Source organism: Neophocaena asiaeorientalis, unplaced genomic scaffold (assembly GCF_003031525.2).
Source record: "Neophocaena asiaeorientalis asiaeorientalis breed wild unplaced genomic scaffold, Neophocaena_asiaeorientalis_V1.1 scaffold407, whole genome shotgun sequence".
NCBI lineage: Eukaryota > Metazoa > Chordata > Mammalia > Artiodactyla > Phocoenidae > Neophocaena > Neophocaena asiaeorientalis.
The window spans coordinates 1,284,984-1,310,156 of NW_020174060.1; the positions used below are offsets into that span (position 1 = coordinate 1,284,984).

Genomic DNA, 25,173 nt, shown 5'->3' on the forward strand with positions numbered 1-25,173 from the left:
CTGCCCCAGCCCCTGGCACCCCCTTCCCCCATTCTACTTTCTGTCTCTATGAATGTGACAACTCTAGGGACCTCGTGTAAGTGGAATCGTACAGCATTTGTCTTTCTGTGACGGGCTTATTTCACTTAGCATAATGTCCTCAGGTTCATCCGTGTTGTAGCGTGTAACAGAATTTCCTCCCTTTTAAAGGCTGAAACATGTTCCCTTGCATGGATAGACCACATTTTGTTTACCTGTTCATCCATCAAGGGACACAGGGTGCTGTGAATAATGCTGTGAACACAGGTGTTATGGATTGAACTGCGTACCCCTCAAAACTCATAGGTTTGAAGTTCCCACCCCCATTACCTCAGAATGTGACTGTATTTCACTGCTGAGGGCACGGGTTCAATCCCTGGTTGGGGAACTAAGATCCCACAAGCCACGCAGCGCAGCCGAAAAAAAACCAACAACGATGCCAACCCTGCATTCCCAGATAGAGAGGGTCTTTGAAGCGGTAATTACGTTAAAATGAGGTCATATGGATGGGCTCTCTAATAAGACTTCAATCCAGTAGCCCTAGTGTCCTTATAAGAAGAGGAGATCAGGAAAGAGACACAGAAGGAAGACACATGAAGACACAGAGAGAAGATGGCCATCTATGAGCCAAAGAAGGAGTTTCTCAGAAGAAACTCACCCTGCCAACACACCCTGACCTTGGACTTCTAGCCTCTACAATTGTGAGAAAATAAACTTCTGTTGTTTAAGCCACCCAGTCTGTGACACTTTGTTATGGCAGCCCTAGTAAACTAATACGGTGGATGTACAAATATCTCTGCGACCCTGCTTTCATTTCTTTCGGGTATATGTCCAGATGTGGAATTGCTAGATCACATAGTAATTTATTTTTAATACTTTTGAGGAACCCCCATACTTTTCCCGTAGCAGCTGCCCCATTTTACATTCCCACCAATGGTACACAAGGGCGCCAATTTCATCCTCACCAATACTTGTTATTATTTTCTGTTTTACTTTAGTTTTTGTTTTTTATGGTGACCATCCCAATAGGTATGAGACGGTATCTCACCGTGGTTTTGATTTGCATTTCCCTAATGATTAATAATGTTGAGCATCTTTTCTTGTGCTTGTTGGCTATCTGTATATCTTTTCTAGAAAAATGTCTATTCAAGAAGCCCTTTGACTATTTTTTAACCAGCTTGTTTGTTGCTGAGCTGGTAGGAGTTCGTTATATAATCTGGATATTAACCTTTTATCAGATATATGAATTGCAAGTATTTTTTCCCATTCTGTAGGTTGCCTTTTCACTGTGTGGATTGTGTCCTGTGGTGCACAAAAGTTTTTAATTTTGATGTAGTCCAATTTATCTGTTGATATTTTTATCAATACTTTGTTGCCTGTGGTTTGGTGTCATACCCAAGAAATCATTGCCAAATCCAATGTCATGGAGGTTTTCCCCTATTTTCTTTAAGTTTTACAGTTTAAGCTCTTATATTTAAGTCTTTGATCCATTTTGAGTTACAGAAGTTCCCCCCCGCCTTATCAGCAGTTTTGCCTTCCAACGTTTCAGTTACTTGAGGTCAACCAGGGTCCAAAAGTATTTAATGGAAAATTCCAGGGAATTCCCTGGTGGTCCAGTGGTTAAGACTCCATGTTCCCAATGCAGGGGGCCCGGGTTCGATCCCTGGTCAGGGAATTAAATCCCACATGCATGCCGCAACTAAGAGTCCACATGCCACAGCTAGAAGACCCCGCGTAACTCAGTGAAGATCCTGCATGCAGCAACTAAGATCTGACGCAGCCAAATAAATAAGGGGGGAAAAAAAAGAAAAGAAAATTCCAGGGACTTCCCTGGCAGTCCAGTGGTTAAGACTCTGTGCTTCCACTGCAGGGGGCATGGGTTCATTCCCCGGTTGGGGAACTAAGATCCCACATGCCTCACAGCGTGGCCAAAATAATAATAATAACATAAAATAAAAATTAAAAAAAAAGAAAATTCCAGAAGTAAACAATTCAAAATTCCAGAAATAAACAATTTTGTTTTTTGAATTTCGTGCCATTCTGAGTAACTTGATGAAATCTTGCACTGTCCTGTTCTGTCCCGCCTGGGACGTGAGTCGTCATCCCTTTTCCAGCGTATATCCACACAGTACATGTGCTACCCCCTCGCCAGTCACTTAGTAGCCGTCTTGGTTATCTGTTCGACTGTTGCGGTACCACAGTGTTTATGCTCACAGGATCCTTATTTTACTTAATAATGGCCCCAAAGTGCGAGAGAAGGGACACTGGCAATTTGGATATTCTCTTACTGAACCTACTTCATAAATTAAACTTTATCCTAGGTATGTATGTATAGGAAAAATCATAGTATCCACGGTTCAGTTCTATCCACGGTTTTAGGCATCCACTGGGGGTTTTGGAGCATATCCCCTGTGGATAAGGGGAACTACCGTAATTTTTGTATATTGTATAATAAGGTAAGGGTCCAACTTTATTCTTCCACATGTGGATATCCAATTTTCCCAGCACCAAGTATTGCAAAGACTATCTTCTCCCAGTGAATGGTCTTGGCACTTTTGCTGAAAATCATTTGGCCATATACATATGGAAGAGTTTCTTTCTGGACTCTTTGTTCTATTTCATTGGTCTATATGTCTGTCTTTATGCCAGTACCACATTGTTTTGATGATTTTAACTCTGTAATAAGTTTTGAGCTCAGGGAGTGTGAGACCTCTAACTTCGTTCTTTTTTTTTTTTTTTCAAGATTGTTTTGGTTACTTGGGGTCCCTTGAGAGTTCATACAAATTTTAGGATGGATTTTTCTATATCTGCAAAAAAATGCCATTGGGATTTTGATAGGGATTGCATTGAATCTGTAGATGACTTTGGGTAGTATTACCATCTCAATATTAAGTCTCCAATCCATGTACATGGGAGGTCTCTCCATTTATTTGTGTCTTCTTTAATTTCTTTCGGCAACGTTTTGTAGTTTTCTGTGTACCTAATCTTTCTTTTAACCCCTTCCACCCTCCCAACCCCTCTGCTGTGGGGTCCAGGTCTGCATCCTCCTTTGCCCAGCTCTCTTTTGGGTTTCCTAATTGTTCTCCAAATCTTTCAGCTTAGCCTGATTCAAGCTATCTGCAAACCTCTGCTAGAACAGTGATTCCTAAAACCGTGGCCCCATTACGCTGGCCTCTGCCCTAAAGCCCCAGGGCCTCCACCATAGCCTAGGCAATGACTCCCACACCTAGTCCACTGGGACTTGCTGGCAATCTCTTACCTAGGCAGATTCCAGACTCAGCCCCTCTGGTGCTGGTTTATTTCAGCATCCCAGGCTGGTTGCACCTCGGGAGTTGGGTCCCACCACAGAGTCAATTGGTCTGCGGTGCAGTGCAGGCTTCACGGTGATTCAGCCGGCAGCCCAGGCGGGGAGCCACCAGCTTCCCATGGGTGATTCACAGTCAGGAGCTCTCAGCCGGGCCCTGCAGGCTCCAATACAGGCCCCGTGGATCTGCCGACCTCTGCAGCCTTATTTCTGATGTGCTCTGCACCCCGTCTCCTTCTTTCAGCAAGAGCCCAGGCAGGATCTTGATAGCTTTTTAAACACAGCTGTGCGTCTGTGGACACATTGCCTGGAATGCTGTCTCAGCTCCTCAGTTCAAGGTCACCCTTCGCCAACCGTACAACCCCTTCCTGGGAGAACAGACTTCGCTTCACTTGGGTCCCTGCAGGACGGAGCTGGCCGTCTCTCTGAAGCTTGGAGCCCTTTCCTCCTGCCCACTTGCCTCCAGCTCCCAGCCCGAAGATCCTGGCTCACAGGGTGAACTCCTACTGTCATGCAAAGCCCAATTCAGATACGATCCCTCAGGCAGAATTCATTCTTCTCTTATCTGTGCTACCACAGTACCTCAGACTACCTTTATTACAGGACTTATCGTGCTATCTTAATACCATTTATCAGTCTATTTCTCTAACTGGACTGTGAACCGGTCAAGGGTGAGGGGAAATCATGCATCTCGCTATTCTGTGTCACATGCAGCAGGTGTGCAGAAGTGACTGAATCAACTCCTGGACAAAGCAGCCCCTGCCCCGGCAGCACGTGTAGGGGGTGCACGCCTGTGCTGATGGGCAGGAGGGGCGGCGAACGGGCAGACCCCGCGAGATTGCAGGTCCCTAAGGAAGAGGAGGAACCAGGTGTGGACGCTTAGCTCCTATTTTAATGAGTATGTTCCTCTGCGGTTTCAAATAATCATTACCCTCTCGCTTTTGTTCAGCAGAGCAGTTTCTACACACCGAAGCCCTGCTGCACATACTCGATGATTCCTCACGGAACCATCAGGCTCTAGCGACGGAGGCCCTGGCGGTCAAGTGACTCAGGACAAGGCGGTCTTGAAAGAGCCGAGACCAGGACGCGGGTCTCGCTCCCATCCCAGGCTGCCTGGAGCCCTGGGCGGGCCTGCGGCTGGTCCCCTGATGCTCGTCCCGCCCAGAGCGAGACAAGGAGGGCGCCGCACAGGCGTCTTCCTCGGTCAAGCATCCCCACAGAGAAGTCCCTTGGCACCAGTAGTGGACTTTGCTGGAAGGCTCCCCCATCCCACATTCCACGATTCTGATCTTGGCTCTCACCTCCCCGAGCTCACCAGGAAACAGTGCGCACCGTGGAGGCTGGTGTGGGAAAATCTCCGACTGCAGCGGTGACCACGAGACTGTTAGCAGGTGGAGTGACTGGGACCTGGCCTCTCAGCTCGGCTGACATTCCCGAAGGCCAGGCACCGGGAGCTCACCCTGCTCACGGGGTTTAAACGCCCACCAGAGCTTTGTGCCTCCCTCACTGCTTTGTCCACATCTGGCCATCCTGAATTCTCCCTCCCCATTGGCAGGCATTCAGACCCTCCCTGGTGCTGGGTGGCCAGTTCACTGGGACACACTGAGGCACCAAGAGACGCTTTGTCCTCTGGGATTGTCCTCAGCCGCACACACTGTATTTTAGACCCTGACCACGTGCTCCGGAGATAAATAGCAGGGTCTCTGGGGAAAGTGCATTTTCAGGATTTGGGCTGATAAAAGTCGCCTGTCAGGAAAGCAACAGGACAAAAGAGAAAAGCCCCAGGTTTGAGAAAATTCCCAAGATGCCAGCCAACCTTAATACCCCATCCCTGCCCCTCTTCAGAATTTCAGGCAAAAGCCAAAAGTCTGACTCAAAAAAGTCAGGTCTCAGCAGCAGAGCTGTCATTAATTTGCCATTAGAATGTCCTTAAAACTTCCATTTGTTGCCTCATTTGGTCCTCAGAAGAGCCCATACAAGTAGGAAAGGCAAGTGGTATCACCCCAGTCTATAGATGAAGATACGGAGGGTCAGAGAGGTTAAGCCACTTGCCCAAGGCCAGACAACCAGACAGTAGCAAGCAGGCCCTATAACCCAGGTCCACCCGCTCCCAGCTCAGAGCTCTTTCTATTGAACCCTCCCACCGCCTTGGGATGGCTCAGCTCCAGTGACAAAAAACAACCCAGGGGACTCTTCCCTGGTGGCACAGTGGTTAAGAATCCGCCTGCCAACACAGGGGACACGGGTTCGAGCCCTGGTCCGGGAAGATCCCACATGCCGCGGAGCAACTAAGCCCGTACATCACAACTACTGAGCCTGCGCTCTAGAGCCCGTGAGCCACAACTACTGAGCCCGCATGCCTAGTGCCCACACGCAGAGCAGCCACCGCAATGAGAAGCCCGCGCACTGCAACGAAGAGTAGCCCCCGCTCGCCGCAACTAGAGAAAGCCTGCGCGCAGCAACGAAGACCCAATGCAGCCAAAAAACTAAAAAAAAAAAGACTGAAAAAAGCAACTTGGTATTGGAGGCTGTGAAGATACAGGGTTCTTCTATGCAAAGTGAGTCTCCGTGGCACAGTGAGATCACAGGGGAAGAGAACGGATGGAGGAGGGTCTGTACAGTTCCGTGATTCACTACCAAGGCAGCCTGTGATACTGTCTCTTTAAGGTCTACTTCTTAATGAAAAGTAATTCACCTAATACAACATTGTAAATCAGCTGTACTTCAACAGAAAAATGTTAAGAAGTATTTCATGCTGACGTTGCAAAGGACAGACAAGTATCAAGCATCCCACCACCAAATTCGATCATCCACATTTTGTGTGGTTTGGGGTCTTACCGATAGCTCACCCGCTCCCTGGCCGCTTATCCCAACATTTCTCTATGCTGTTTACAACCAACTGATGTGTGAATTCTTGAGAAATGAGGGCTCTTTTACTCCCGTCTTAGCCTTGACAGTAGGTGTGTATCGGTCAGATATAGTTCTGCCTTTTCAGCATTTCTGATGCTTTGTCTTACAAAACTCCTTTGTTGATGCAGCTGGGCTACCCCAGAAAGAGCCCTGGTGGAAGTGCACACACAGGACAAACAGAAAGGCTGCCAATGCCAGGGGCCATGGCCTGCACCTAAGGGCCAACCAGGGGTTTTAAACGTCAGGGTGACCACAGAACATTCCTGTGCGATTACCAGCCGTTAGACTCCTACCGAGGAGGGAACACTTTGAGGACGGTTTCATGTTCCTCCCCTGCTGAGCAGACCTGAGCCCAAAGAGTGTCCATCAGCGGCATCTGGGGCTACCTGGGTGCAGACAGCTGACCCAGGGCGCTGTCTGGGTGTCGACGAGCCCGCACCCCTCGGGCACGTAAGAACACGACCTGTTCACAGAGATAGAGCCGGAAGGCCGGGTTCCAGCCCAGTTCTATGGTTTCCTGTCTGGGGATCTGGGAGATCTCGGGCACGTCTGAATCCAGTTTTCCATCTGTCAGATGACAGGGTTTAACTAGATAATTTCAGAAGATGCCTGTAAGCTCAGACATTCTCTGTTCTTATCTGTTGGGCTAAACAGCAGATGGGGTCAGGAGCAGTTTAAGGGAGCACTGCTAGGCTGAGAATAAAATGCTTCTCATCTTCTAGGATTTGTCATCAAAATAATTTTCTTCATCTCTCAAACTACCAAATACTCTCCACTGTTCTCCCAGCTCAGGGCAGAGTCTCCAGACATGGTGTGGGCTCCACCAACGGAGGGATGAGGGGGTGCCCCTTGCTTCCCTGGTGATGCTTCTTAGCTGAGCGGGTCGGGACCCAGACACATATCTGGCTTTCTGTCTTAATGTGTCTCAATCTGCTTCTTCAGTACTAACCCTCTAGTTTCTCAGGTGATTTCTAAGGTCCCTCAGTTTTAAGCACATGGATCGCTAGTAGAAGTGCCAGGTGCATCCCAGGTCAGCATGATTCTGGAAAGCCGTGAGTGGTGTCCTCAGACTAAGGGTACCTGGCCCCTGCCCTGCCTGTCCCCCTGACCCCCATACTCCCTGTCACCAACATGGGGGGTTGCTCGCACCATCTAACCTCCTCTGCACCCGAGCTGTTGGAATTGTGGCAAAGGCCTTGGTGAGGCCCTCACATGGGATACTCAAGGGAGGCGTCTCCAGATGGACTGGCTTTGCTCAATCCCTCAAAACCACCAAGCGGGCAATTCTTGGTACTAATGTTGGGGGTAGTGACCAGAGCCATGGTCACTTGGAGCCTTTGAGAACACTCATGTTACATAACGACTCTCAGAAAAATAAGGAACGAACCCAGAATCACTGGAACTCGGCAACAGGGGAGGGACAGGGGACAAATTAGGGAAAAAGCCTAAACTTAACTCTTGGAGAAGTTCCAGAATTACTTATTTTCCACAGAAGACATCATGGTTTCTGACTGCACTCTGAGAGGCTTCCTGATATAAAAGAGAAAAAATCCCACTATTTTTCGCTCCTGCGGCCACCCTCCCACCTCCCCTCACCTGGTGGTCCCGGGATTGATTCACATAGCTGTTTGGGGGCTCCCTCGCTGCCCTGGCCAACGACCCTGGGTCTTTGTGCCCATGTGATGCCTACTGACCAACCGCGGGAGGGAAAGTGCTTTGGCCCCGTGGTGGGCAGGACTTTCTCCCAAGAAAGAAGCCCTGGGCCGTGCAAAAGGCAGAAATCTGAAAACTCTAATTTGAAAAGATACATGCACCCTTATGTTCATAGCAGCACTATTTACAATAGCCAAGACCTGGAAGCAACCTAAACGTCCATCAACAGAGGAATAAATAAAGAAGAACAATCCCAGTCTCCACAGGTGGTGTTTTAGGCCAAGCCAGGTGATGGGAGGAGAGTGGTGTTATAGAGGAGAGAGCTTTGGGCTCTGATGACCCAGCGCCATCACAGAGCCTGTGATGGTTAATTTCACGTGTCAACTTGGCCAGACCGCAGCGCCCAGCGGTTTAATCAGCACTAAGCTAGATGCTGCTGTGAAGGTATCTGTAGGTGAGGTCAGCATCTAGAATCAGCAGAGTTTAAGTAAAGGAGATCACCCTCCACGACGCGGCTGGCCTTCATCCAGTCAGCCGAAGGCCTTAGAGCAAAAACTGAGGTTTCTGAAAGAAGAAGAAATTCTGCCTCAAGGTCTTAGCATCAACGCCCGCCTGAGTTTCCACCTGCTGGCCTGCCCTGTGGATTCAGGATTTGCCAGCTCCAGCCAACACGAGCCAATTCTTTAAAACAAATCCCTTGATATGTAATATTTATTATCTTAACACTATAATTATATTTATAATATAAATAACATATATCAGTTAATGGCCTATTGTGACATATAATATATAATGATATAGCTTAACATAATATATGTAATATATACAACTGTTACTATTAGTTAACATTTATATTAAGTATACATTGCATATACTTAATATATTAATATGTGATAAATATATATTAAGGATATATATGTGTGTGTATATCAAGGACATACATGTAGGATGTGTATATGCGTACATAGGTATGTGTATCTCTTACTCCTCTTGATTCTGTCTCCGGAACTCTGACTGATGCAGAAACCTAGACCCCTCCCCCCACCACCCTCGAGCTGGTGGGTGCTGACCTTGAGCGAGTCTGGCCGCAGGAAGGCGGCAGTTTGGAGACAGTCAGCTACCCCTGGGGAGGGGAGTGGGGCCCACTCGGTCAGCAGGGGGTCTCTGTACACACAGAGCCCTGACTTTGTCAAGGACCTCGAAATCTCCAAGGGAGATAGATGGATGAGAGGAAAAGACAGGTGTGAAAGGTCTTCGCTCCTGCAGGTTCAGTAAAAAAACAGGAGACAGCCCAAATAGTCCTATTTTTTACTGTCATGGAAGATTTACAATGTGTAAAGGAGAACAGCAGGTTGGAAAAGTCCCGAAATCACATTCTAGCGCCATCTGTGGAATGCTGAGAATTGTTCTCGCGTCGCTTGCCGGGTAAGTGGTGTGAGTTTCCACCAGGCGTGTGATGATGCTGTGTGGTACCCACCTGCCGTCTCCCTCCACCCACCACAGTCAGCTGACAGCAGGGAGACGCTTATTCACCCAGGGACGCGCTCCTCCACACTGCCGGACACACGGGCAGGACTCAAACGGGAGTCTTTCCCCACACAAAACCGACACTGGAAAAGGTGCCAAGAAGCTCATTCACACTGAGACATAAATGACTGATGACAGCCTAGGGTACAGGAAACACTAAGACCTCATGATCAGAGAAGGATGTTCTAATGGGATCTCTCGGGCCACTTGGCCCATCTGAAAGCAAGGACAAACAGAAGTGGTTGTCTGTCAGAGGACAGCCGGCCCTTAATTTCTAGGGCTGTTTTCAACTCTGACATTTCACGATTTTACTAAGACAAACCTTAAGAGAGGGTCTGCAAAAACCAGCCCTGGGTTTCTGGGGAGGGTTATTTACCCGCAAGTAAAATGCCAAATCACCAACTGAGACTGTGGTAGCCTTGGTGTTGAACCCTCTGTGGGTGCCATCCACTGCCCGGCCAGCTAGGTGACTCTGCTAGTCATCAGGCCTCCCACATGTTAAGTCCTCTCCATGAAGGAAAAAAGCGACCACGAGGGAAAGTGGAGACGCTGCTGGGTGTGTCCCACAGACCCAAATGGACCCCGACAGCTGCCTCTCCACCCGCCAGCCTAGTGCCCCACAGGCAGCGGGGGCACAGGGGGAAAATCACATGGTTTGGGTCTGGGCTTCAAGACGAACCGCAGGACAGAAAACTTGAATGAGAATTAAATTGAGCACCCAGGGAACGTGTTTATAAGGTCACAGCACTGCTGGCAGCTCCGAGACACACCCTCCTCCATGCAGGGGGCTCTTATGCAAGACTCAGGGCTTAGAGACCTACTTTCTGCTCTCAACCACCTACCCAATGTGGCTCTGGGATTTGGCCCAGGAGCCAAAGTCCACACAGTTTTCAGCTCAGAATCTGGAGAATACCCCGTGTCCATATTTATAAAACTGTTTATCAAAAGATTCTTCCTAAACATTTCTGCAGGTGCCCAAAGCTTCTTCCATTCCTACCTGTGTGTCACCACCTGCTGTGACCACATGTTACAGACTGAAAAGTACAAGGAGTTCAGGGGAAGCAGCAAACACCAGGGACTTGAATAGAACGCAAGGGCTTCTGCACTACGTAAGCGTAACGAAGAAGGTGCTTTTATTTATTCGCTCTAACTTTCATCCCAGGCTGAACTGGCTGCTCCAGAAGCATTTAGCTTTTCTAACAGTGCCAACCCATCAGTGGATCATGAAATCGATTTAGTGGATTATACAACCACCAAAATATAAATTAGAATAAGGATGCATCTCATTGTTTCCTAAAATTGCTTCAATTATTCACACAGACATGAATAAAATATACATGTTACTGCGTTGTGGACAAAAAAGTCTGGACAACTGTGCACCACATGAGCTTTGAAGCAGTGTGGGTAGATTTCAGAGGGGAGCCGACACCCCCTGTCCTTCCAGATGTCACGAGAGTGAACAGGGACGAACACCATCTTTTGTCCTCTGTCCTGGCCGAAGCCCTCTGACCTCCCTTTGTACTTTGTGCCCAGAAGTACGCACACAGGATGGAGACAGAGAATCACATCTCGTCACTGTCATGGATGGGAGGTAGGCAATTCCTTACCTTCCCCCCAACCCCTTTTTTTTTTTGGCCGTGCTGCATGGCTTGCAGGATCCTAGTTCCCCAACCAGGGATGGAACATTTTTTTTTTTTGGTCACGCCCTTGGCAGTGAAAGTGCAGAGTCCTAACCAATGGACCGTCAGGGAATTCCCACCTCCCCTTTCCTCCAACCACATCCATCCCTCCCCTGGCCCTCTGAGCAGTGGGCACTGCTGCTCTGACCCACCGTGGGTCCTGCCAACTCCAGCAGTCCCAGGCCACCCCAGACCCAGAACAGCAGTTACAGCCCTGGGGGCAACCACCTACCGAGACCCCTCCAGAGTGGGATCTGTCAGCACCTGTGCCCCTCTGGTCCAGGCCTACCGCAGACTCCCTGGTCTCCTGACACCTAAACCAGGGAAATAACGCAGTCACAGGGTGTCACCGTTGGAAAATGTCAGAGATCTTCCAAATTGATCCCCTTCCATTACAGGTGGGGTCACAGGTTTCCAGAGAGATTTGAGTGAGGTGCTCAACGCCACGTGGTAGAGTCATGACCGAGCCAGAACCAACTCCTGGTCTTGCAACTTCTAGCCAAGTTCTCTATCACACCGTGCTCTCTCTAGTTGACTCTGACCTTCTAGCGTACGTTTCCATTACATAAGGTGATAGCACGGACCTGGCTGCCCTGCGCACCCAGGTGTCAGTTGTAATTATTATACGAGGTCGGCCATCCTCTAATTTCAGTTCTCTTGGTATCTTTGCGTCCAGCGACAGAGCTCTTGTTCCAAGTTGCCCTTTGTCATCCCCTGGCTTTGTGTGAATGTGTTACTTCCTGGGATTGCTCCACGCTTGTGGTCATGCCCATTAGGGTGAGCAGCTGCTCCGGGAACTTTCGGGAGGGAGCCACAAAAGCCTCAGCGCCATCCATCTGATGGAAGGCTGGAGGGCACTCTGCAGAGAAGGGCTCCAGGTGCTGCGTGTCAAAGCCTAACGCAGCAGGTACGTGGAGATCAGCGGCTCCAGGAGATGCTATCTGCCCACTTCCCCTTCCTTCCAGGGCAGGGCCTGCCCGGAGCCCCTCGGGCACACACCAGGCACACGCAGGGCACATGTCGGGCGGCTCCTCGTGGGAACTCAGAGTTCTCGGGTAGAACAGGGGGCACTGGAGGCACATGGCGTCCTCCCTCAGAGCCCAGTGGCCACTGAGGGTTCCAGGCACCCCACCTTGGGCCAGAGTCCCCCATGGGGCAGGTTAATGATGACACTCAAAACAGGCAAGTGGCTAGTTCTTTGCAAAATTTATTATTTGGTCCTTTTTACTAACTTAGCTCCTATTGTTAAAAAAGAAGCTGAATTGAACCTATGCCCTCTCTGAGGCCTGGATACAGATTTCTGTTCCAACCAGCTGTGCTGACTAGAAACTCACATCTTGTCTCTGGTCCTCGGTTTCCTCACCTGAGATAGGAGGTATCTGGGTCTGAATCCTGGAGCTCCTCCAAAGGCCTTCCAGCCCCCAAATTCTATTCTAGGCCATCTCTCCTCCTGGCACCGAGATGGCAGACTCCCTTCCACATGCCGGGTTGAGCCCCAAGGCCATGATGGGTCACACTGCCCCTGTGACCCACCCACCTGGTGGGTGCACCCTGGGGTCAGGCCCAGAGGCGGCAGGACAAACACCTGTAAGTAGCTGCCGGGGGATGGGGGAGGGAACAGGCAAAGCACTGGGAATTTTTAGGGCAGTGAAACTACTCTGATACTGTAATGGCGCATACACGTCACTATACATCTGTCAAAACCCATAAAATGTACAAAACCAAGAATGAGCCCGATATAAACTCTTTCAGTTAATAATAGTGTATTAATAAAGGCTCATCAGTTGTGACAAATGCACCGCTAATACTAGGGGATGCTGGAGGGGAGGGGAAGGGGGTACAAGGGAGCTCTCTGTACGCTCTGCTCAATTGTTCTGTAAATCTAAAACTTCTCAAAAAAAAGTCTATTAATTAAAAAAAAATTAATAGCATCAAATAGGCAGAGATGGCCTCAGTTCTGTCGGTCAACCGATCACCCACCACTCTGGGCCTTGATCACCCACCTCCTGTCATTTCTACAGGAGACAACAGGGAGCCTGCAGTCTAGCTGAGGGGCTGCCTTGGGCTGCCCCAAGAGGCCTGTGGTCATCAGTCCATGTGGGGACAGGAGCTGGAGTGGTCACTTGGTCCTGCATCCATGGCTCCGAGTCCTTCCGGAACGCAGGGGAGCAGGTGTATTGCACACGCCCAGACTCAGGGCCCTGAGGCCACGGGGATCTCGGGCAGAGAAGATAAACCTGGAGATGGAACAGCTAGCTGGGGTCAGGCAGCAGCAGGGCCGGGAGGAAGGTCTGCAAACCCACGTCCCCTCTCGCAGACTGAGCCGTCCAGTGTAGACCCCGGGGCGAGGGCTCTGGCCTTCACGCTCCAGTTGGGAGCAGGTGGCAGCCGGGGTCACCGGGCAGCCTCAGGAGGTCTGGAGGGCGGGGGACACAAATCCCAGGGCCCGACTGGAGACCCCATGGGCACAGAGTAACTAGTGGCTCCCAGTCGGGGACTCAAGGCCACAGACCATGGCACTAACGAAACCAAACGAGGAGTTTGCTGGGGTTTTTGTTTTTGTTTTTGCAGCCAACAAACACATTCTATTCAAGAGGCCGGCTTGTTATATAAGGAGGGGAGGGAAGAGAAATGCCGGCTGTGAGGCCAAAGTCACCATAAGTGCAGAAACTTCTAGATCAGCTGCCACCACAGCAGGGAGTCAGGTACACAGCACAGCGATTGTTTGTAGCTTTGCTTTTTCGAGGAAGGGGAAAAACAGCCTACTTCTCACATCCTAGGAATTGGGGTAAAAGCCATCATCTCTCAGGAAGATCTGGTCCCTGGAGTGTCCTCATGTGTACCTTGTGTCCCGAGGCCACCTGGGTCTCCCTTCGGGGTGGGATTGGGCTCGAAACACCTCCCTGTGTGACTCCCCACCATTTTTCATCTAGTCCCTGCTGGATGGTTTGGGATCTTTATTTCTCACTGAAAAAAGCATGGAAGATTCTGGGTCAGGTCCTGTGGGGACGTTCCTAAGCCAGAGGACCCCTTAGGATTATCTGTCCCCTGGTATCACCAGCCCTTTCGTTTTCACTCTTGGTCCTGGAAGCTTCTGGGTCACATATCTCTGCCGTTGGCACCTACAAGGTCTTGGGGACACCCCCTCTTACTTGCAAAACACGGGGCTCCACGTCCCAGGTCCTGTGTCCAAAGCGAGTGGACTCTGACCTTCCAGGACCGCTGTGGGGAGCCGACATTTCCAAAAGATCTGTTCTAAACTGATTTAGGAGACCAGCACATCCCCAGGGAGGTCCATGAAGAAGAAAGGGAAATCTCACAGGCGGAAGGGAAACCAGAGCTGCCAGGCAGGATTCCAGAGGCTCCGTGTGGTCCCCTCTAGTTTGCACACGGCCCCATTTTCATGGTTCAGAGGACACAGTTAGAAGATCACGTGGTCTGGTCCTCTGTTGCCTGTGCCTCTGTGCCTAGCCTGGGGAACAGGGCAGCACTGAGCAGAGACCCTGTTGGCTGAAACCTTCTGTGGTCCCTCCTGCCTGTGGGAGAAGGTGCGGCTCTCCTCGCCTGGTGTCCAGGGCACCCAGGCCACAGCCTGGGTTTACATCTGCTTCCTCCTGGTTATTCTGCTGCCTGCCCGTGGCCTGGGACACCCCTATCCCTCCCCACCTCCAGACCGGGGCTCACGACCCCCCACAAGTTCAAGGTTATTATACACAAACCATCTTAAAGGTAGCAGTCAGGAAGCCAGCCCTCCTTTATTGCAACAATTTGCAATTTAAAATACTTTGATGGACTTCGCTGGTGGCACAGTGGTTAAGAATCCGCCTGCCAATGCAGGGGACACGGGTTTGAGCCCTGGTCTGGGAAGATCCCACATGCCACGGAGCAACGAAGCCCGTGCGCCACAACTACTGAGCCTGCGCTCTAGAGCACGCGAGCCACAACTACTGAGCCCGAGAGCCACAACTACTGAAGCCCACGCACCTAGAGCCCGTGCTCCACAACAAGAGAAGCCACCGCAGTGAGAAGCCCACGCACCACAACAGAGTAGCCCCCGCTCGCCGCACCTAGAGAGAGCCCACGTGCAGCAACGAAGACCCAACGCAGCCAAATAAATAAATTAAATAAATAAGTAAATTTATAAAAAAAAATAACATACGTCGCTGGAATGTAACTGTAAGCCAGTGGCTCTCACAATGGAGCTTTCAAGGGTCCAGTGTCAAGGCCAGCAGGTTGGCTTGCCTCCTCCATCCTGGGGTTTGAGAGGCGCCGGCCGGCGCCATGCTGTCCGGCTGGGACTGACCCGTCCTCTTCACCCACTCATGTCCTCTGAAGGATGACTTCAGAACTAATGCGGGTCTCGTGGATTCATGACGCCTTTGCTGTCAAGTCCGCGGGAAACGATGTCTCACCCCACTACATTTAAAATCAACCCACTCAAGCACTGTCCCTTTGCCGTTTATGCACAAACTTTCTGTCGAGGTTGTGAGCACTCTGTGGGCAACAGCTATGTCATCCGACTTTTTGTGTGCGGACGGAAAAATAAACTCATAGGATTTGAAAGTCCAAACAAAGGGATGCACAATTGAAAAGCTGGGCTCTTCCACCCTTGTCCCCATCCGTGCCACGCCCCCTCCCCCCAAAGGGACCACTTCTAGCTGCACATCCAGTTGGGGCTTCTTTATGTGAGCGCATACGTCAAGTATTTCCCCCCTTTCTAATACAAAGGGCTCCCTGGTATACATTCTGCTCCATTCCTTGTTTATCACTGTGTATGTCCAGGAGATCTTTCAAGGTCGGCACATAGGGTTTTCTGGTATCTGCGGTGTGCTCTGCACGGAACACAATAGCTCCACCACCCCCCGTCTACGTCACAGGCTGCTGCGGTGAAAACTCTGCATGTTCTTCATGTTTCTAGGACCATGTGATCGCTGCTCAAAGGGCAACGCGGTCATGGCTTCTGACAGACGTTGCCACCTGCCCTCCTTAGGTCTGAGTCATTCTGCTCTGGTGTAGGACAGCATCCGTTTACGCCACAGCCTCACCAACAGACAACGCTGTCAGATCACCGAACGCTGGCCGGATGGGTGAGCAATGGCACCTGTGTAACCTACGTTTGTGTCTGTTCTATTTAATTTTTGATGTAAACTGGAAGCACAGAATAACTACTTGAGTTAGTTAGACTTCTGAGTTCGGTGATAAGAAGTTTATCCCTGGCTCTCCCGGACTCTTCCCTGGGGAAAAAAAAGCTGCCGTGTTAAAAATTCCACCGCCCTGAGACCACCATGCTGTGGGGAAGCTCAAGCGAGCCACGTGGTGAAGCAGCATGGAGAAAGGGATGTGAAACCAACCCAGGAGCCAGACAGGAGCGTGAAGAAACCTTGAGAACTCCAGCCCCGGGGGCCACTGGATTGAAAATGTATGAGGAACCCCAAAGGAGGACTGCTGGACTGAGCCAGGCAGCCCCTAGACCAGTGACGATCCCAAGCCATATCCTTAAGGTTTGGGGTGGTTTGTGATATAGCAACAGATGATCAGAAAACTATGTAATCGTGTGAAATTTAATTTCTCTGTGCCTCAGTTTCCTAATCTACAAAATGGGAGTCACAGGAGTTCCCGCGAAATTATGAGTTAACGTTTAAATATGTAAACACAGAATACATCTGAACTAACATATAAAGAGATTATAATAATGCATGACAATTACTTGGAAAATGTTAGCTATTGCTTTAAAAGAAATGACTGATTTTTATGGGTAAGATGCCATTATTTAGGGGCAAAATATTATTATTGAGCCCAGTGAGTAGATCATAGCATCTTGTCTCTCAGAGCTTTGATGAGGGGCAAGAGCCAGATTCAACGGCACCCTGATCGCTGCAAGATCGGTCCCAAACTTACAGGAGAAAGGGCAGTCCAGCCAGGCAAAGTGAAGGGACTCTGAGCCCTTGGTGATGAACTAGGGACGTAGAAAATCCCTGTAAACTGAGAAAGCCTTTGGGGGTGTTCTCCAGGTGCGCCCCTAAATTGCTGACTTCATTTACTACCAAAAAAAAAAAAAATCCCAAAACCAAAGAAGGTGGGGGTGACGTAGGTCAGTGATTTCTGGTCTAGGATGGGAGACAACAGAAGATGGCAACGGATGCTCCTGCAGCGTTTCTAGTCTTTGAAAAGTGGAAAGGGAACTGCACACTTGCCCGGGACAGCACATGCAATAGACAGTGAGTCTCTGCTTTTAGCTGGCTCTTCATCAACTCTGGTGACACTGATTATCAAAGGCTGATCAGAAGGCTGAGGTCAGGAATGACTGACGCAGAAATTATTTATTAACGAATGCTTGTTAGACAATCTTTCAGAACCGAGGGTGAATGGGAGGAACCAGAAGAAGTCTCGTGGGGATTTCAAAAGTATGTTAGAACTACTGATGTATTTATCCTTTTAAACATCTGCTAAGTAGCCCCTGCGTGTCTGGGGCGGTGCTGGAAGACATTCATAGGGAAGACACAGAGCCACCCTCAGTCTCAAGAGGGGGATGGGTAGGGGACAGGCTGCAGAGGGACCAGAAGGGCCTTTTGTGGGTGATGGAAACGTTCCGTCATCACCATTGGACTGGTGGTCACGTGACTGCAGACTGCTCACAACCCACGTAACTGTATACTTAAAACTGGCGCATTTTATTGTATGTGGACTATGGGTCAGTAAAGCTGACCAAAAAGTGACTGGTCAACCACCACCCACCCCTATACCACAGGGGAGAAGAAAACAGAACAAGCGATCAACAGAATCCAGGGAAGATGTCCATGTTACTAATTCCGGAATACTGAATATGCTTTTTCAAGCAGTGGGAGTAGAATTTCCAGGAAGCAGCTGTGCTGTGTGTTACAGACCAGTTATATACTTTATTTTCTAGCAAAAATTCTCCAGTTTCAATTGCCCTCCTGGTGCCAAAGCACCTTGTTACACACATCAGATAGGGCGCAGCTGTCCCTTCTTCCCTTACCGGGGATACGAAAGGCCAGTGTTTCACTTTCCAGAACCCAGTTTAGACGCACAGTAGCTACAGATCCAGGAGGAAAGATCTGCTGGACACGAAGAGCCCAATTTCTCCCAAAGGTAAATCCCCAAATATGAGATGTCCCAAAGCTACAAAGGTGCTCACATTTCCTATCCAAAGACCCCTTATTTGGATCAAGGCAGTATTTAAATAGCCAGGAGAGATAACTCCTTAAACTAACCCTTTCTCTGAGTTGGCAGGTTATTGGATTAGCTAAGCTCAGAAGAGGACTCTGAAGGCCTAAGAGAGAGAAGAGAGAAAACTGGATGGTGTGGAGACAGACAGAAAAAGTGCTTGGGTGAAGCCAGCTTGGGGAGCCCTGCAGGGGTCCCTAGGAGTGGGGAAGGGGGTGCCCAAGGACACTCCGGGGCTGAGGCCATGATTCCCCATCCCCTCTCTATAAGCTACACTTTTCCCTCCTGCCAAGGAGGAGGTGTAGGGATCACCGAGCGCCAAGGACATGTGGATAGTGAAATGTGATGAGGAACAGTGGCTACAGCCAGCTTATCTCAACCGGACATCTTTAGTTACTGGATTCCAGATTTTGTCAGAGTGGCGGTTGCTGAGATCCTGAAGTACCTCCAGTGTCAGAGCCCGGGTGATGTCACGTTGGCTTCACTGTTAAGTGCATGTTACTGGGCTCCAGTTTTTTGACAGTTAGGATGCCAGATGAGGCATGGCTGGCATCTCTCAGCCAGGACCCTGGATTAACCAGAGTCCCTAGGCATTTGAGATTATTGAAAATATTCTTTGGATTTTTGGGGGGCAATTGCACAATGAGTTCCTTATCTTTCTCCATGAGTGAAATTAGAAAAAACTGATTTGGGGGGAGAAACTGCTAGACTCGGTGCCAGGTTGGACCTTGGCCAAGGTCTAGAATCTTCTTTTTAGATAAATGAGCAGGAGGGGAAAAGGCTGATTCCAACTCACGCACAGAGATTCCTCTCCTGCAAAGCTGGTCTTCAGGGCACAGGTGCTGCCGGGAACCTCCATTCAGTGGGTGGGGTGGGACCCCGGCCCCCAGGAGACCCTGGTGCAGGTCGGGGGCCAGGCTTAGAGGAACACTTGCGACTCTGGCTGAAGTCTTTTCTCCTCCCTTAGGAGACAGTGGGGGAATGGTTCCCATCTAGCCAGCAGGGGTTTGGAAGGGAATAGGGGCTGAAATGAGGAGGAGAAACAGACCAAGGCAGCAGCTAGGGCCCCCTCCTCTCCCAGGCCCCCTCTCCCAGCCTCTCCCGGGGGCGGAGCTGGCCAGCCCCCAAGCCAGACCCAGCACCCCCTGTGCAGGCAGCCAGCCTGGAAGAGGAGTGAGTCCTCCAGGGAGAGTCGCCAGGTGGCCGCTAGTGAGACCTCGAGGGGCGGGCGAGGCTGGGAGGGGCGTCCTGACCCTACCCCAGGGGATGGAAGCAAGGGGTTCTCGGCCCCAGGCAAGGCATTCCGAGCCCCCCCGACTCTACCCCAGGCCAGACTTGGGCGTGTCCCAGCCCCGCCCAGGACCCTCCTTCTTCCCGAGTGCCCCCCCCACCTCCGATCTGTGGTGGAAGGCCAACTGGAAAGCGCATTTCAAGGCTCTGTGATTTGAGCAGATTGAGTGTGGGATGACTCAGAGTGAATGGGTGGCGACAGATGCCTGCAGCAAGCTCCAAGCCAGGCCTGGCCCTTCTGGGTAAATGCCTGGCTTGGGACTTGGCTTAACGTGAAGGGCAAATCCCACCAGGGGCCAGGGGGCTCCGGGAATCTGAGCAGAAAATCGGTTCAAAACGGATGAATCCTCAGCCCTGTCCAGCCCCTTCCCACCCCACCCACCCCCAAATCCGTGCAGTATCAGGAAGCCCCCGGCACGCCGGGCCAGAGTCAGCCTGGCCTCGCTCAGAACGAGTGGCTGCTGCCCTGCCCCTCTGCTGGAGGTCTCTCCCCGGCACCTGGGTACTGGAAGCTTCCCTTCCACCTCTGCCTTCCTGGCCTTAAAAGCGTATCAGTCCTGCTCTCTGATGAAATGCAGACACCCCCCCGAGAGCACGTCCAGACGCCCCACCAGCTCGGTCTTGACTCTGAGACAGGAAGGCTCACCTGGCCAGTCAAGTGCTCTATCTGGGGAGGAGTTTCCATCATCCAGAAACTCACCTTTAAGAACTGCTTGCTTCCTGCCAAAGCTGGGTAGGGAAGGGCTAACAGTAATGGCAGTTAAAAAATTATAGCTGATTTTTGGATAAGTAGAAATCACCCTTCTGATCCTTACTGGTGAAAATATTTCTAGAAATGTCTTCCCACATCTCCCAGCTTTGATAAGAAGAACGGGGCGGGCAGGATTTAGCCATCGGGTGTCCACGGTTTGCATAAAGCAAAGGAGCATCCACTTCAACCAGCGCCAGAACTGTGGCGCCAGGTCCTAGGGCCAGATTCACTCCCGTGCGGAAGGAGCCTTTTTGCCCTGCTGCATCATACCTCATGTTTTGTCATCTTTTTCCTTCCTGAGACAGTCCCACACCCGCTATGGTTCATGGAAGAGGCTTGTTGGTCCTGGTTATTTGGAAGGTTGTACACCGTCCCTACCCGAGGTGAGGAGAACATTCTGTCTGTTTCCTTATGACCTTTCCCCTGAACACAGGCCATCCCGGTTCCCCCTTCCACCACGGACGTCTCAGACCACCCCAAGTGCCCACAAGTGTCGGCCCCAATTTTACTTTCGGCCGTGAAAACTTTGCACGTGACTTAGTCAGTGCAGCTGCCCGTCGAGGAGAATGTCTGTTGTTTGGGTTATGAATCTGCTGAGGTGCCTCCTCTTGTCTCTCCTCTGCCCTCGATTCCATGTCTGATTCTCAATCCAAGAAGCCGTGAGACCCGATCCTGGGAGCCCTGGACCCAGAAGAGAAGTAGGAGTGGGCTGGGAGACAACGCTGAACACTGACTTGCAAGCCCTGGGTGGCCCGGACCCCCCAACCCTCCAGGGGTAGATGTGGTGCTGCCTGTAGCCGGCGGGCCTGCTGTGTCCCGGCCACCTCGCTGGGTTCTGTTCTCTTCTTTACTGGGACCTGCACAGCAAGGCTCTAACTGAGGAGCTGGGCCAGGATCACAGGCATATGGAAGCCACCCTTAAAAGCAGACATGAGACAGTAAAATGTCAGCACGTACCTCGCCCGCAGAGTAAAGTCAAAACGAAACCCAGGTCTAGGTTTGCTTTTCTCCTACTCTCTCCCCACCTCCCACCACGCTGTATCTTAGGATGAACAGGAGACGCAGATGACCCACCCGAGGGCACAACCTGTCCACACAGGACAGGCAGGCCGGGGGGAGGGACCGGATGTGTCGGTCACCAAGGACAGATGGAGAAGTGGCCAGACTGGAGCCGCAGGGGAACTACGTGAACCCAACAGAACCCAGAGCCCTCCAGCCTCGATTTCCTGATGAATAACCCAAGTGAACAGACCCAGGGAACTCAGAAAAGCAGGTCACTTCAAGGTCCTGGTTGGAGAGGTTCTGATGGGCTCAGCGGGGGAACGCCACAACTGACCGCCACCTAAAGGGAGGGCCTGCTGTTCATTGAGCATCTATTACGTGCCCGGAACTGGCCCTTGGTCAGCTGGTTTCATCCAACCCAGTGGTTATTGAGTTATTGTTATCTCCATTTTTAGAAGAAAAATCAGGTGCAGAAAGATGAAATAATTTGCCTGGGTCCCCAGCTGGTAAAGAGTAGGACACGGATTCAGACTCAAGTCCAACTCCCAAGCCCAGGGCCCAAGGGCTCTGGGGTTAAAGAGGAAATTGATCACACCCCTCTCATAACTGAAATTTTAGTCATTGAGGCGAGAGCTCTGCAGTCTCTCTTTAAACCACTTTAGGGCTCTAGGACCTTAAGTCATGCTCTGGGAAAGAAGTCTGGTCCAGGCAGACACAAGGGCTGAAGGAGGGGGGGGAAGCTAGAGCCTCCAGCAAGCCACTTGCCTGTAGGTCCTGCCCTGCTTTCTTGAAGTCACCACCCATGATGAGAGCTGAGATGCGTGCTTTCATGACCAGACATGGGCCACAGGGTCCATACAGTGCCAGGGGTGGGGGGCAACTGACCACAGGGAGTTATCAATTGAATCAATCTACAAGAACTAAATGAACACAACTTAATACAAAATAATGCAAAACCCAAAAAGAATAGGCATTAAATTATATTAGCCCACGGGCAGCATATGAGGAAGTGCTAAAGGGGTTCGGTAGGAGGGGATGGGCGTCTTGGGATAGGAGAGACCGGAATACATTTTTTTTTTTTTTTCCCCGCCACGTGGCATGTGGGATCTTAGTTCCCCAACCAGGGATCGAACACGTGCCCTCTGCATTGGGACCTACTGGACTGCCAGGGAAGTCCCTGGAATACTTTCAAAGGAGAGCAGTGAGGGGCTGGGAAAATCCAAGAAGGATTCCATTAGTTAACAGCTGGGTTGATATAGTTAATAAATAGTACTGCACATTTGAAAGTTGCTAAGAGAGGAGACCTTAAAAGTTCTCATCACAAGAAAAACATCTTTTTGTAACTACGATGGTGACGGATGTCAACTATTGTGATGATCATTTCACATTATATACAAATATTGAATCATTATGCTGTACACCTAAAACTAATATAATGTTGTACGTCAATTATATCTCAATTAAAAAAAACTGTGTTTGGGACTTCCCCGGTGGCACAGTGGTCAATCCGCCTGCCAATGCAGGGGACGCAGGTTCGAGCCCTGGTCCGGGAAGATCCCACATGCCGCGGAGCAACTAAGCCCGTGCGCCACAACTACTGAGCCCGCGCGCCGCGACTACTGAAGCCTGCGCACCTAGAGCCCGTGCTCCGCAACAAGAGAAGCCACCGCAATGAGAAGCCCACGTACTGCAGCGAAGAGCGGCCCCTGCCTGCCGCAACTAGAGAAACCCCGCGCGCAGCACAGGAGACCCAACGCAGCCAAAAATAAATAAATAAAATAAAAACTGTGTCTGCTCCAAAAAACCAAAAATCAGAAACAGCTGAGCCGAAATGAGAACCCAAAATTCACACCTCTGGGATCCCTGGCTGTTCAGCACCATCCATTGATGACGTCAAGACCACACGTCTTTCTCATCCTGGAACGGCCAGCGCCTGGCACGTAGGACTCAAGAGATTGTTTCACTGAAGATCTGATTTCAATACCAGCCTGGGGACCAGCCCCGAAGAGGAGCCCACGGCCTGGGATGAGGTTCCCTCCACCCATCCTCAGTCTCCCAGCCCCCTTCCCCCACTCAACTCCTCGATAAAGAGGAAGTCAGGCCTCAGGATACCTGGCTTCTCTTCCCAATTCAACGCTTGCGACTTTAGGTGAGGCAAGAAGATTAAGAACCTTAAATATCCTAGATTTTCAGTTATTTTCCCTGAATGAATTTAACCTTTTAACCTTCCGTTTCCTCTTCTGTAAAAAGGAGCTTACATCTGTCTCATAGGCTTAATAGTGGGTAAAAACAAAACCGAAGACAGAACACCCCACCTTAGACTGACTGAGCCCTTGGAAGTTTCCATGCAAACTGGGGAAGCAGCTAGAGAGGTAAGGAGCCCGGTCCTGAGAGGCCGGGTGACGAGGCCTCCCTGGGCTGTTTTCAGGGCGAGGGGTCACCTGGCTGATAGGTCAGCGGAGCCCACGGAGGCTGGCTCAAGCTCCCTGCCCGTGTCTCTCCCACTCCCAGGAAGCTTCATATGCTGACTCTCCACCCCCCGTCCTGGGCTCCGGCAGGCCTCTTACCTCGTCACACCTGAGAGTCCCCCCACTGTTTATGCTTTGGGGTCTCCCCTGCTCTCGCACGTAAGCCTCCAGGCAGAACCATCTGCTGCACCCCATTGCGCCCCAGGCCCAGGGGGCGCCTGCCGAGTCCCAGCTCCTCTGCGCAGCCCTCTTCCACCTGCCCCTGGCCAACCCCAAGGACCTGTCTTTCATCGCCTAGAGTCTGCCACGATCCAGGGCTTGATTCCCCACAGCCCGCGAGTCTTGAATCGTCTCAGAGTCTCTTTTCTCCCCATTAGACTGTAAATTCAGAAGCAAAGGCTCAAGCTTCATTCTATTATAACCCCACTCCATCCCCACCCATCTCTCCCAATCACCAGGACTCAAATACCAGCAATCGGGGACTCTAAGCTCAAGTTCTCGCCACTCGTAACTAGTGCAGACCCTGGCTTATGGGAGGGGACTGTAGGGGGAAGAAACCCCCAGAGAAAAACCGATGTGGCTTGCTCAAAGCAGCGTGCACCAGTGCCGGTGGAGGTTGAGCCTGGGCCACGTCTCCGGTCCAACCCGTCCAGCCTGCAGCTCCACTCGTGGCTCTGCAGACCCGTGCGCCAGTTCAGGCTTCCGGTTCTCAGCCTCCACCCTCCTCCTTCCCGCAGACAACAGACCAGCCTTAGCTCAGTCGTGGGTCAGGACATCTCCCATCCTCTCTTCCTCCCCTTCTTGTCTTTCCCCACCCTCCTCCTGTTTTCTGTTTCTTCAATGTATTTCCCAGAAGTTAAAAGCAACAAGTACACTTTCGACAGCTCACCCTCCAAGGGCAGGAGACCAGCCAACGCGAATATGTGGTCCAGGGCCTTCCCAGGGACCACGGGGCCATGCCCAAGGGTCCCTGCAGCATCCCCGATCCCTTCCGTTTGGGACAGATTCAATCAGTGATGACTCAGGGAAGGGAGAGGAAAAGCAGGGAACGTCAGACTTGAAGATTTCAGCTAGGGAACTTTCAGGCAGGTGGGGGATTGTGTGGGGAGACCTCGCACTCAGGTGGGTGGGAGGGGGAGGGGGGACTGAACTCGTACGGGGAACACAGATGAATGCGCCCACGCACGTACATGCCACCTTCACGAGTGATTCTCCGAACCACCAAGAAAAAGTTACGTAAGGAGAGAACACACAGCACCTAGGTAGGGAAGGAACATTTGGTTCGGCCTGGAGGTGTTTAATTTAACGAGAGGCTCCCGAGGAACAAAGCGAGAACTCAGCATCCCTCTTGCATAGGGCGGAGACAAAGCATCACGAGAGAACAGA

General features: G+C 50.9%; 1 protein-coding gene across 2 annotated transcripts in view; it reads right to left on the reverse strand.

The window, feature by feature from the left end:
- Positions 1-25,173, reverse strand: part of PRKAG2 (protein kinase AMP-activated non-catalytic subunit gamma 2) — a 275,589-nt gene that overhangs the window by 200,113 nt on the left and 50,303 nt on the right. The window lies entirely within an intron of this gene.